The sequence below is a fragment of the Acanthochromis polyacanthus genome, chromosome 23 (assembly GCF_021347895.1).
Source record: "Acanthochromis polyacanthus isolate Apoly-LR-REF ecotype Palm Island chromosome 23, KAUST_Apoly_ChrSc, whole genome shotgun sequence".
Lineage (NCBI taxonomy): Eukaryota > Metazoa > Chordata > Actinopteri > Pomacentridae > Acanthochromis > Acanthochromis polyacanthus.
In genome coordinates, this window is record NC_067135.1 from 2,385,931 (window position 1) to 2,399,274 (window position 13,344).

The 13,344-nt window shown below is 38.0% G+C and overlaps 1 long non-coding RNA gene across 1 annotated transcript; it reads left to right on the forward strand.

Annotated features, from left to right (window-relative positions):
* The first annotated feature begins 498 nt into the window (after nucleotides 1-498).
* Nucleotides 499-2,975, forward strand: LOC127532390 (uncharacterized). Its single transcript, XR_007939773.1, has 3 exons — nucleotides 499-652; nucleotides 733-873; nucleotides 2,688-2,975. It is a non-coding gene; the product is annotated as an uncharacterized LOC127532390 (long non-coding RNA).
* Nucleotides 2,976-13,344: the final 10,369 nt, after the last annotated feature.

The following is a 13,344-nucleotide window of genomic DNA, read 5'->3' on the forward strand; positions in this document are numbered from 1 at the left end:
TTTGGATGGTTAGGGTTGGATCGTGGATTAAATGTTGATTTTTGCTTTGGTTTTGTATTTCAATATACTAAACGTTCACCTCTTATGAGATTTAAGTTGCTGATTTTGCCAGAATGTCAAAAATATCAGAGGGGTTGAATCATTTGACACACAGCTCTATGTAAAGCTAAGAGTTCTTTGTCATTGTTGAAGCTTTGATTGGCGGTAGAAATCTGCCTTTACTCGTTCTTCTTCATGACTTCCTGTAGGATTAATAGCAGCTGCAGTGGCTTTACTGAAGATGATTCTACTAGTAATACTCCTTAGGTCTTAGTAGATGCCGTTTATTAACTTAAGGACAGGAACACTGTAGGAAGCAGTAGCGCTATGTGTAGGCTGCTCTTGATGAGCTTAATAAAGTTCCATCTGTGTTCTGAACATGAGAAAGAAGATCACACCTTCTGCAGATGACGTCCTGTTGCTTTTGTGGTAAACTGCATCTCACAGAAACCACAGAGATGAAGCTATTTTAACATCTGTGAGGAGGGCTGGTTTATTCAGAGTTTCAGTCTTTGTTCCTGAAGGTTCAGAACCATGAAGTGGATCGTCCACCTCACCGTGGTTCTTCTGAACGTCCTCTGGGTCGCCTTCTTTCTAACGGATCCTTTAGCAGGTAAGAGCAGCTGAAGGATCTGATGACTGGTTGTGACCCGACAGATTCATGATGCCGAGGCGACGGCTTTTTATTTCCAGTGTTTGTCCAGAAAAGAAGCTCCAGCAGCTCTGAGGAGACGATGGTCGGAGAGTTTTGTCTTCAGACTCCATCAGATCTAAAGTGGAAACCAGCTCCAGGAACGTTTGACGTCTCTGCTGATCAAACCAGAACGACGGACCGTAAGCTTCAGCCATCATTCTAATCTGTCACTTTAACCCTCCTGTTGTCTTCATTTAACTAAAAAATGTAGTTTCTTTGTCTGAAAAAAATCCCTGAATTTTTGAAAATTTGCAAAATCTTCAGGAAGAAGATTCCAATAATTCCTTAAAAGTTTCCCTTAAAGTTTTATTTTAAACAAAATCCCCCCAAAATTCTTGTAATATTTTCAAAAAGTCAGTAAAATCTTCAAAAAAAAATCCTAAAAATATCTGAAGTGATTTCATAAATATCAGTAAAACTTCTAATATTTTCTTAAGAACATTCACATAAAAATCAACCAAAATCCAGCGAATTTCGCTGGATTTGGGTTGATTTTTTTGTGAATGTTCTTAAGAAATATTAACATTTCTTTGTTCCACCAAAAAAATGTTCCAAATTTCCCCAAAATGTTGAAAATGTGGACATCAGAAGTTTCACTGTGAAAATATTTATTATTTTTCACATTTTCAAACTTCAAAACAGATCAGTTTGACCTGCAGAACGACACGAAAGTCAACAAGAACTAAGAATGTGGAGAAGAAGATGCTAAAACTTCGACAATGTTACACATTTAATGAGACCCCTTAATATTATTTTAAAGTTTGTTTTCTTTCCTAATCTAGACATGAAGTCTGAGACCCTGCAGCTTTATATTTAAAATTCAAAGTTCAAATCTCACAATAATATTTCTATAAATTCCATAAATAAGTTAAGTATTCAAGCTAACGTCAATTATTAGATAAATTTACCGACCAATTTAAAAATTCAATGTTCCAAACCTTAAATATTATGTAAGTTTGACGGTTACTGTGGAGTCACAGGAGTGCCACATCAAAATATAAATAAAAAAAGAAATAAATGTGGAAATATAAAGATAAATAACTAAAGGTGTAAATATAAAATAAATAAATACATAAATAAATAAATGTGGAAATATAAAGACAAATAAATAAATAAAAGGAAAAAACAGAAAAGGTAAAAGCAAAGACAAAATGTTCCTACTTATTTATTTATTTATTTCTCTATATTTCCACATTTATTTATTTATTTATTCACATTTTGATGTGGCACTCCTGTGACTCCATAGGTTACAACCCTATAATATAATATACCGTAATATAAAACTAGCTGATGGATCCAGGCTTTAAGGGATTTAAGGTTTACATTATTACAATATAATAATATATATCTAATTTACATCTTAAAACCTTCTAAAACCTACAATATCATTTATGATATAAATCTACTGAGCGGTTCAAATTTTAAAATTCAAATTCTGGAATGTTTGTCTGAATTTCTGCTGCTAATTTAAATATTTACACTGAAATCCTGTTTGTTTTACATGTTATGAGTCAGACTTTACAGTTTCATAGATAACAGAAATTAGTCTGTAAAACTTCAATAACAATGTTAGACTCTTTAACATCATATTATTGCTTAATATTCACTTTTTAATCATGATATAATCACATTATTAGAGCATGCAGACTACCGGTTTAAGTTTGGACTCATTCAGTGGTTTTTATTTAGTTATTTTATATGTTGTTTGTTAAAACTGAAGACATCAGAACTATAAAAGAACACATTATGAATTATGTAGTAAACAAAACAGTGTTCATCTTCAGTATTCATCTACAATGTAGCAAATAATACAAACAAATAAAAGCATTGAATGAGAAGGCGTGTGTTTGGGACAGATTTTTTAAAGACTAGTATGATTCAGATTTACTAAACGCTGTCAGAATAACATTGAGGTTTGTGCGTTTTAGTTTCTAACGTCTACATTTTTCTGTAGCTAACAGAGAGAAGAAGAACACACCGGATGAAACCCACACAGAACCAAAGCACCTGAACTCATCACAGCTTCCAGAGATCAGAGCTCCGACCGCGTAAGTTTATTTTCACTGTTTCAGCTTCACCAGAACATCTGCATATTTACTGATGAAAGTATCCCCCCCCACACAGAAATCTTCTGTTTTGCATGTTGGTCACATAAATGTTTCAGATCATCAAACTAATTTAAATGTACGAGAAACCCAAGAAAACACAAACTGCTTTTTTAGATGATTTTACCTTTTGAAGGTCCAGCCCATCACACCCATGTTTAAAGTAATTGCCCCCTCAGCTAAGAAAAGCTGCATTTTGTGGCTTATCTTGTCTAATATCAATAAATGTAAATATTAGTTTTATCTGGAACTTTTCAATGTGAGAAATGTGCAGCCGGGTCATTCATCCAGAACTGGAGGACGTCTAGGCGTCAAAATGTTTGAAAAATCAACCTCTTCCTTTGAGTTTTCTGCTCTATATTGATCAATAATCAGTAATAAACTATCAAAGGCTTGATTGGTTCAGCTCACACATCAAATGGCAGCATTTTTGTTCCATGTTTTATTTTATGATACAAAGTGACAAAAACAAGTCGGATGATGGATGGATGGATGGATGGATGATGGATGGATGGATGATCGATGGATGGATGGATGATGGATGGATAGATGGATGATGGATGGATGATGGATGGATGGATGATGGATGGATGGATGGATGAATGGATGGATGATGGATGGAATGGATGGATGATGGATGATGGATGGATGATGGATGGATGGATGGATGGATGATGGATGGATGGAATGGATGGATGGATGGATGGATGGATGGAATGGATGGATGATGATGGATGGATGGGATTGGATTGATGATGGGATGGATGGATGATGGCTGATGGATGGATGATGGATGGATGGGTGAATGATGGATGGATGGATGATGGAGGATTGATACTTTATGAATCCTGAGGAAAAGGGAATGACAGAAATGAGACATAAAACCTCCCAAACTGGACCTAAAAGATGTTTGTGCTGCAGCTCAGTGAGGTTCATGAGCAGCTTCAGTGGTTTTATACAAACAGCATACGGTTTATCAGATGTGACAGACTTTACAAGATAACCCTTTTTAAAACTGTCTGCCGAGACACTCACCCACACGTTTTTTTCACAAGTGGAAATGAGTCAGAACCTTCTGATATTCTGGCGATAATCTCTGATTGTGGTTGAGCTGAAATGTGAAAAAAAGTCACACCTTTGAGCACAAAAACAAGATAGTTTCTGATCGGTTCCTCACTCCTTCCTCAGTAACGGCACTACAGAGTCAGAACTCAGTCAGCTACATACAGAAACTGTTTACTGTTCATCTGATTTACGTTCTGGTGGAGCTAAACACTCTACTTTTTCAGTTCTTCCACTGTCAGAGAACCTGAATGAGACGACTACAGCGGACTCCACCGGTGCAGAAACCAACATCTGCTGCAGGAACTTCAGAGCTGGAGCTGATTTCTAACGGAAAATCAGAAGCTGCTCCTGTTAGAACGACCAAATCATCAATACCTCCTGTCATACAGAGAAACAGACAGGACCAATGGCATCATGGGTGGTAGTGAGTCTGTTCCCTTCTCTCCTCAGTAATGATCTCCATTCAGCTGGTGCCATCAAACGTTTGACGTTCTGTCATATCTGCTTCATCATTTAAAAACATTTTGTGTTGTGTTATTTTTATATTATGTGTTGATCTGAGGGCCAGTAACCTCCTGAATTAATTTAGTTAACTGTCAGAGAAAAATGGACCAGCTCTCCATCTAACGGGTCCGGTTCTAACAGCCCAGAGGGATTTTACCCAGGTGTTATTCTGAGAAACGACTCAGCTGGTATTCGAGGAAAATTCGCCTAGCTTCTCACTGCCTCCATCCAAACATCTATCCCACTTCCTCTGATAATTAATTTAACTGAGTAACCACTTTTGAGTGGTCAGATTAACTTCCAGTCACGTCTGTTAACGGCAGCTTTTCCTCTTAACGGTTTTGTACTTAGAAAGTTGCTAAGTTAAAGTTTAGAGGTTAGGAAAAACCCCCAAGGATAAGTTATAATAGGCCACCGACGGCCCCAAAGACTAGTAACCTCTCAGAACCTTTTTAGATGTAATGCACACAATAACCTGATGTTTTTACCACCAGGGAAAATCTAAATAATTAGTGACTGTGATAGGGATAAAGTGAATTTCCAATCTGTTAACTTTAATTGCAGGAAAATATTTATTATAAAATTTAGCAAGGGCGTAGCAATAGCTCTTAATCATCAGACAATTTATCCAACATTAATATTCTTCCAATTCCTTAACATGACTCCTAAGTGGAACCATGCTTTCATAAAAGAGAAGTAATAATCACCCAGATTACATCAGTTGGAGGGCGAGCAGCCGGCTATGGCCGTAGTTGACCGCTCACCTGAAACCCAACGAGGCTTTGAGACCCGCTGGGGTCCAGGGGGGAAGTGGACGGGAGTTCGGTCCAGATTTGTTAGTTTGTGAGCTGTAAATTAGCTCACATACACACTCCATATGTAATGCATCGCTTTTATGTGTCCCATGATAACTGCATGGTCCCTGATTAAATAAATTAATAAATAAATTTAGATCTGCTTTTATCAATTTTTGTTGTCTGGGCCTGAATAACTTTGTTAATCCATTCTGGTGTTGTTTCTCAAGGAGAAAATAGAGTTCATAAAAGTTACTTCAGTCAGTATTATTTTTAGAGCACAGTCTTGTGTAGTCCTCAAACAGCTCAGAAAAAGCAGTACTTTCGTCCATAATTCCAGTAGAACACTTATTTCTTTGCAGATCATGTTGAATCTCCCCTCTAAGTTACGTGGTAAATCCCCTTTGCTCAGGGCATCTCTGCCTGGCTTGCATCGAGTGACTACCTCGCAACAACTCCCAACTTCCTTCTTGATCAGGTGTGATTTATAGTGAACTGAATCTTTTGCATATGCAATGACAGCACATTTAATTAACATATGCAAGGAAACCAACAATGTCTGGCATCATGAAGGTGTTTCTGCTCATTGCTGTCATGTTCTGCATCTCTGAAGCCCAATGTAAGTTTTATTAAACCATATTTTTTTATTTAGGACTCACAGGTATTGTTAGATTTTATTAATGTGAGCTCGAACTGCTGGAAGGATTAATCTCTTCTCTTTGTCTTATTAACAGTGTTTGGACAGCAGTGTCTGTGTCAGCGTTTGAAGAATCGCATCATTTCGAAGGCTGAGATTAAAGAGATCAGGTCTACAAAGCAACCATCTTCTGTGCCAAAGTCGAGGATTGTGTAAGTTATGAGTTTCCATACGTAAGAAATGTGACAAGTTATTTGGAAATTTGATGCTGATATATTCCTTTGATATTTGAACTGTAGCTCAAACAAAACACGGACATTCATAATGAATTAAAGGACAATTAAAGGACAATTAAAGGAAATTTTCTTTAAGTCTAACTAACTGCAATAATAATGTAGTATTTTAAACACTGACATGCCTTTTCAAGCCACATAATCTCTGAAAATCATTGCCTCTATGTGTATGCACCTGTTCATCTGTTCTGTTTATTGAACTTGTCTCTGTTTTCTGTTTCGACAGTGTCACTCAGAAAAAACGGTTTTCGCTATTGCTGAACCCTGAGTTGGCCCCAGTGAAAAAACTAATGGAGATCATGGCGTGAGTATTATTACACGAACCCAAGCATCACCTTCAATACACTGACCACCAAATTACAATATTTATGTTTGAATGAATCACTGTAGGTAGACATAAACTACTGAATAATGATGAATTTCAGATTCTGTTGTAATGTGTCTAATGGGGGCTTGTTTAACTCTCATTTCCAGCAAGAAGCAGAAATCCTTACCCATCTGATCTGACTTGGACAAGGTACGTTTTATCAGTCCGTTTCCTGGCTATAAAAGACACGAGCAGAAACAAAAAGTCAAGCCGTTTTTTCATTTTGAGCAAAAAACAAAAACCAGGAAACGGTTCATTTTTAGTTTTTTTCGTTTTCACCCTCAAAATGAAAATACGACTCCATATTTCGTTTCATTGGTGGGCGGGGGCTTCGGAGCCCGCCAGTGCGCAATAAAGCTCCTGCTCCTGTTCCGTTGCTTTAGTGCCTATCTGATGATTTTATAGCTAGCACCTCGTTAGCTTAGCAAAATTCATCTGACTAAACGAAGCCAAATGTATTTCTGACCATCCACGTTTTTACTTCAGTCAGTTGCTTAGCATAAACGATGAACGCTTAAAGCCATAAATTTATTTATATGCTTAAACCTTAGCATTCAACAAACAAACAGCTAGTTAGCTTAGCATAAAGATGGAAAACAGCCCAGGCTTCAGTTTAAATAGCCAGTTAGAGGGTAATCGGATGAGAACAGCTTTTAGAGACGTGTTGCTGCTACATACCTCAGCGGTGAACTCTGGTTTCATGTGTTTCTTTAGGTTTAGTTTTTGTGCTGCTGCTGATTTCATTTTGTCGTTTTTTTTCTTCTTTTCTTTGGATCGACTCTACGTTCAGATCAGTGCCAACAAGCATCAGAGGAAGGAGGGGCTACAGAGGAGGAAGGCCGAAGCCGAGGGAGCTACAGGAGGAGGCCCCGGGTGGAGCTGGGTGCAGGGCCTAACTACGGACAGTACAGCTCCTCCCACAGGGGGCGGGGCCAGGAGAGAAGCTACTCACTCTCAGCCAATGAGAGGAGAGGACATAGGTGATTTTTTTTTTTCTGTGTCACCAGAGAGCTGATTGGATTTGTTTTTGCTGAAGTCAGCAGCGTCTCCGCAGGAGAAAAACGGACGCTTCTTTGTCCTCGAACGCATCGTGTCCTCGCCTGCGTCACGTTCAGGAAACACCGTCGCTGTATTTTAAAGCCTTCAGAATCTTAAACACAAACACTATGTTTGGAATTTGTAATGTTTGGTGCGCTAATTAGCATAGGCATGCTAGCATCTCTGAATTTAAAACACATTTAAAGCTCGTTTTCAGGGATTATAAACAACAAATTTTGCCTCCATGTCGACATTTGAGATAAAAAATGTACAAATTTCTTCGCAGGTTCCGTTGCTTTAGTGCCTATCTGATGATTTTATAGCTAGCACCTCGTTAGCTTAGCAAAATTCAATCTGACTAAACGAAGCCAAATGTATTTCTGACCATCCACGTTTTTACTTCAGTCAGTTAGCTTAGCATAAACGATGAACGCTTAAGCCATAATTTATTTATATGCTTAAACCTTAGCATTCAACAAACAAACAGCTAGTTAGCTTAGCATAAAGATGGAAAACAGCCCAGGCTTCAGTTTAAATAGCCAAGTTAGCCTAGCATTCAGCGTTATTTTAAGCGAGCTGAGCTCTGATGTATTAATGTTGACGTTTGGACGTGTTTGTAGTGGATTTTGTTACCTTTAGCGTCTGTGTGCTAAGCTAAGCTAACTGTTTCCTGCATCTTCTTTCTATATTTAGGACATGAGAACGCTGTTGGTCTTCTCACCTCACTGTCTTGAAGCTGTGCAAAAAATTCCTGTTAAAATGAAGTCAAATGTCTGACTTTCTCGAATGCAACACAACTGAGAGCTTGGCGTGTCGTCATGGCAACACAAACTCCAGCGTCTGTTAGCACTGCGGGCTAAAACCAGGAGGATAATCGGATGAGAACAGCTTTTTAGAGACGTGTTGCTGCTACATACCTCAACGGTGAACTCTGGTTTCATGTGGTTTCTTTAGTTTTAGTTTTTTGTGCTGCTGCTGATTCATTTCGTTGTTTTTTTTTCTTCTTTCTTTGGATCGACTCTACGTTCAGATCAGTGCCTTGCTCCTTTTACTGTGTGTCTTCTGAGAAACTGCTGTACGTAGAGCGATTTGAAACAAATCTTGAGTCATTTTGGATGAATTTTAAACTATTCCAGACCACGTTCAGATAGTTAAAGTCATTTTGGACTAATTTTGAATCTAACTTTGAGAATTTTTTAACAGATTTTAAGGCAGTAGGGACAGATACTGGGCAAATTTCCAATAATTTTGGATGGATAGTTTATGGACGGATAGGATTGGATCATGGATTAAATCTTGATTTTTGCTTTGGTTTTATATTTCAATAAACTAAACGTTCACCTCTTATGAGATTTTAAGTTGCTGATTTGCCAGAATGTCAAACAACACAGGAAGAGGATGATGGCAAGATGGCGGCGCCCTGTAAGCAAGCTCCCGCTCGGGCTCGGACATTTCTTAGTCTTTTGATTGATAACTGCTTTTGAATCAACCTTCAACAGTGTACTGGAGGTAACACAGACTTTGCGAGTAAGCGATTGTTTTTTTTTTCGTGAATACTACGGACTTATTTGCCCACTGTTGCTATACTCACAACAATTAGCAGCTGATGCAAGTGAGGCTAACCGGCAAACATGCCACAGCCTCAAACGAGAAGAAACCCGGTGGGGAGGAATTGGAGGACCTTAAAAAATCCATGGATACGTTGACGATCAAACTAACAGAAATAAAAGAGCCAGCAAACAAGTTGAGGCAAAAACCTGAGGAGGTGGACGGACATCAGGAAATCTCTCGACTTTCTGCTGAAAGAAACGACTGCAATCAAGGAACAACAAAAAAAAAAATACTCGGACTAATGGAGGAGGTCAAACAACTGAGAATCGAGAATGCAGCAAAAGATAAGACGATTGCGGACCTGGAAAGGAGAGTGGAGGGAATTGGAGCAGTACTCCAGAATCAACGATGTTAGTCGTCACGGGGCTGAACATCAAGCCCCCGGTCGTATGCTAAGGCTGTGGCCGGTAACAGCGGGACGGAGCCCGATGATCTGGATGTTTACCTCTGCGGAACATCAAGTGGCAGCCTTTCTCAAGTCCAGAGGGATTACACTGGACCTGGATGACATCGAGGCTTGTCACCCTCTCCCAGAGAAGAGAAAAAGACATGCCCAGCTTTAATCATGAAGTTTAATAAGTCGGAAAAAGAAAGTCGAGTTGCTTAAACAAGGAAATAAAACTGAAAGGGACAAATGTGTATCTTAATGACCATTTAACAAAGAAGGAATGCGGAAATAGCTCGAAAAGCCAGGTTCCTACGAAAGCAAAATAAGATACAAAGCACTTGGGTGAGTAACTGTAAAAGTATTTATCAAGCTTAATGGAGTCCCTGAGCAAGCAAAAGTTTTAGTTGTAAGAAAGCATGGAAGAGCTAAATAAATATGACTGAGACTGCAACGTACATGAGGTAAAAAACCTGAACTACTAATGGCAGCTCTTATCAACTCACTGACAGCACAGCGTTTTAGGACTACAACATATAGACAGTGTTCACCTTGAGCTGGAGTCATTTGCCAGCGCTCATGCAAATGAGCAAGATCCAGACTGTGAATTGGACCCTGACAAAATGTTTTTTTTCACATCATGGCATTGATTGTAAATATTATTTACAGGAGGAATATAACATGATTAATTCAGAGAACTCCCTGTCAATAATACATTTCAATAGTAGGAGTATGTATGCAAACTTCAACCATATTAAGGAATACTTGCAGCATGTCAAACATTCATATAGTATCATAGCAATATCAGAAACATGGTTTAATGAAAACAAAGGTATTCTGTTCGAAATGGATGGTTATGAATTGAATTATGTGAATAGAGTAAACAAGAAAGGTGGTGGAGTGGCTATATATGTCAGTGATTCTATTAAGTATAAATGAGTGGAGAGTATGTCACTAACGGTAAAGGATGTTTTTGGATTGTGTCTCAATTGAAATTGATTGTGAAAAAATATATGTAATCATCAGTTGCATATATCGGCCACCTGGTTCAAACATTGAAATTTTCACTGAATGGATCGAAAAACTTTTCTCAAATGTAAATAAGACTGTATTCATTTGTGGGGACTATAATATTGATTTGATGAATCCATATAAACATGCATTAACAGATGAATTTGTTAACAAATGTACAGTATGAATTTATTTCCCAACAATAACTCGGCCCAGTAGAGTTACAGAAAACACAGCCACACTGATAGATAATATATTTACAAACAAGATAGAAAACATTGAAGTTAGTGGTTTAATGGTATGTGACATATCTGACCATCTCCCTTTAACTTTTATTTTGTAATCTATCGCTTCAGACTGGAAAGTTCCCAAATAAAATGAAAATTGCCAAAGTAATTCCTTTATATAAAGACGGATCAAAAAATATCTTCCACAAACTATCGGCCCGTCGCTCTTCTCCCTCAATTCTCCAAAAATTCTAGAAAAAATTGTTAGTAAAAAGGTTGGATAATTTTATAGGTTTATGTGGAATATTGAATGAGAGTCAATATGGCTTCAGAGAAAAGAGATCTACTACAATGGCAATTTTGGAAGCTGTGGAAGAAATAACAACAGATCTTTTAAGAAGAATTAGCAATTGGTATTTTTATTTGATTAAAGAAGGCTTTCGATTACAATCAATCATTCAAATTTTACAAACAAAACGTCAAAAAATATGGTATAAGAGGAGTGGGCGTGGAAATTTAGATTGCCAGAGCTAATTTAACTAGAAAGACAACAAGTTGTTAAAATGGGGGGATGGGAGTCAAGAATATCAGGTATTAGTCTGTGGGTGTGCCTCAAGGATCTATAATTGGGTCCCATTAATTGTTTAATCTTTATATAAATGAATGTCTTGAATGTGTCTAAAGTGTTAAGAATGATACTATTTGCTGATGGTAACCAATCATTTTTTTATGCAATGATAATTACACTGATCTTGTTAAATATAGGCAAATCAGGAATGGCCAAAGTCAAGTCATGGATGGTATCAATAAGCTTTCGATTAATCTAAATAAAACTAAAGTAAATGATGTTTGGTAATTTTAGATGTCGAGAGTGTTCAGTTAAGATAAAACGGTATTGAAATAGAGAAGGTGTCGGAAACAAAATTCTTGGGATAATTATTGATGATGAGCTAAACTGGAAAACGCACATCAGGCATATTCAAAAAAAATCTCCAAAAACATTGCCAGTGATAAATCAAACCAAAGTACACACGTGACAAAATTGTTGCGTACCCCTCAGTTAAAGAAGGAAAAACCCACATTCTCACTGAAATCACTTGAAACTCACAAAGTAACAATAAATAAAAATTTATTGAAAATTAAATAATCAAACAGCCATTACTTTTGAATTGTTGATTAACATAATTATCTTAAAAAAACAAACTAATGAACAGGCCTGGACAAAAATGATGGTACCTCTATAAAGATTGAAAACTATTTGACCAGAGTGACATGATTAACTCAGGTGTGTCATTTAATTGACATCACAGGTGTTTCCAAACTCATAATCAGTCAGTCTGCCTATTTATAAGGGAGACAAGTAGTCACCCTGCTGTTTGGTGAAAGGTGTGTACCACACTGAAATGGACAACAGAAAGCGAAGAGAGAATTGTCCCAGGACATCCAAAAAAAAATTATAGACAACATCTTAAAGGTAAAGGCTATAAGACCATTCTAAACACCTTGAAGTTCCTGTGACAACAGGGCTCATATTATTCAGAAGTTCAAGACCCACGGGACAGTAGCCAACCTCCCTGAGTGGCCGCAAGAGGAAATTGATGACAAATTGAAGAGACGGATCGTTGGAATTGTATCCAAAGAGCCCAGAGCAACCTCCAAAGAAATTAAAGGTGAACTCCAAGGCCAGTACATCAGTGTCAGATCGCACCATCGTCGTGTTTGAGCCAAAGTGGACTTCATGGGAGACGACCAAGGAGACACCACTGCTGAAAAAAACTCATAAAAAAGCCAGACTGGAATTTGCAAAATGCATGTTGACAAGTCACAAAGCTTCTTCTGGAGATGTCCTTTGGACAGATCGAGACCAAACTGGAGCTTTTTTGGTAAGGCACATCAACTCTATGTTCATAGACTCAAAACCAAGCATACGAAGAAAAGAACACTGCCCTACGGTGAAACATGGAGGAAGGCTCAGTAATGTTTGGGGCTGCTTTGCTGCATCTGGCACAGGGTGTCTTGAAAGTGGTGGCAAGGGTAACGATGAAATCTGAAGACTATCAAGGCATTCTGGAGAGCCTAAATGTGCTGCCTAGTGTCAGAAAGCTTGGTCTCAGGATCGCAGGTCATGGGCTCCTTCCAACAGGACACACGCATCCGAAACACACAGCCAAAACACCCAAGATATGCGCATGAGAGAAAAGCGTCTGCGACTATTCTAAAAGTGGGCCTTCTTATGAGCCCAGCATCTGAATCCCATTGAAACAGATGCCTGCGAAGGAAGCTGAAACATGCCATTGCGAGAAGACACCATCAAACCTGGAGACAACTGCGAGCTGTTGCTCGATGAGGAGTGAGGCCAAAATACCTGTTGCACAGCTGCAGAACGCTCATTGACAAATACAGAAATCGTTTAATTGCAGTGATTGCCTCAAAAGGTTGTGCAACAAAATATTAATTATGGGTACCATCATTTTTGTCCAGCCCTATTTCATTAGTTTGTTTTTTTAAATAATTATGTTAATCAACAATTCAAAAGTGATGGCTGATTTTGATTATTTAATTTTCAATAAATTT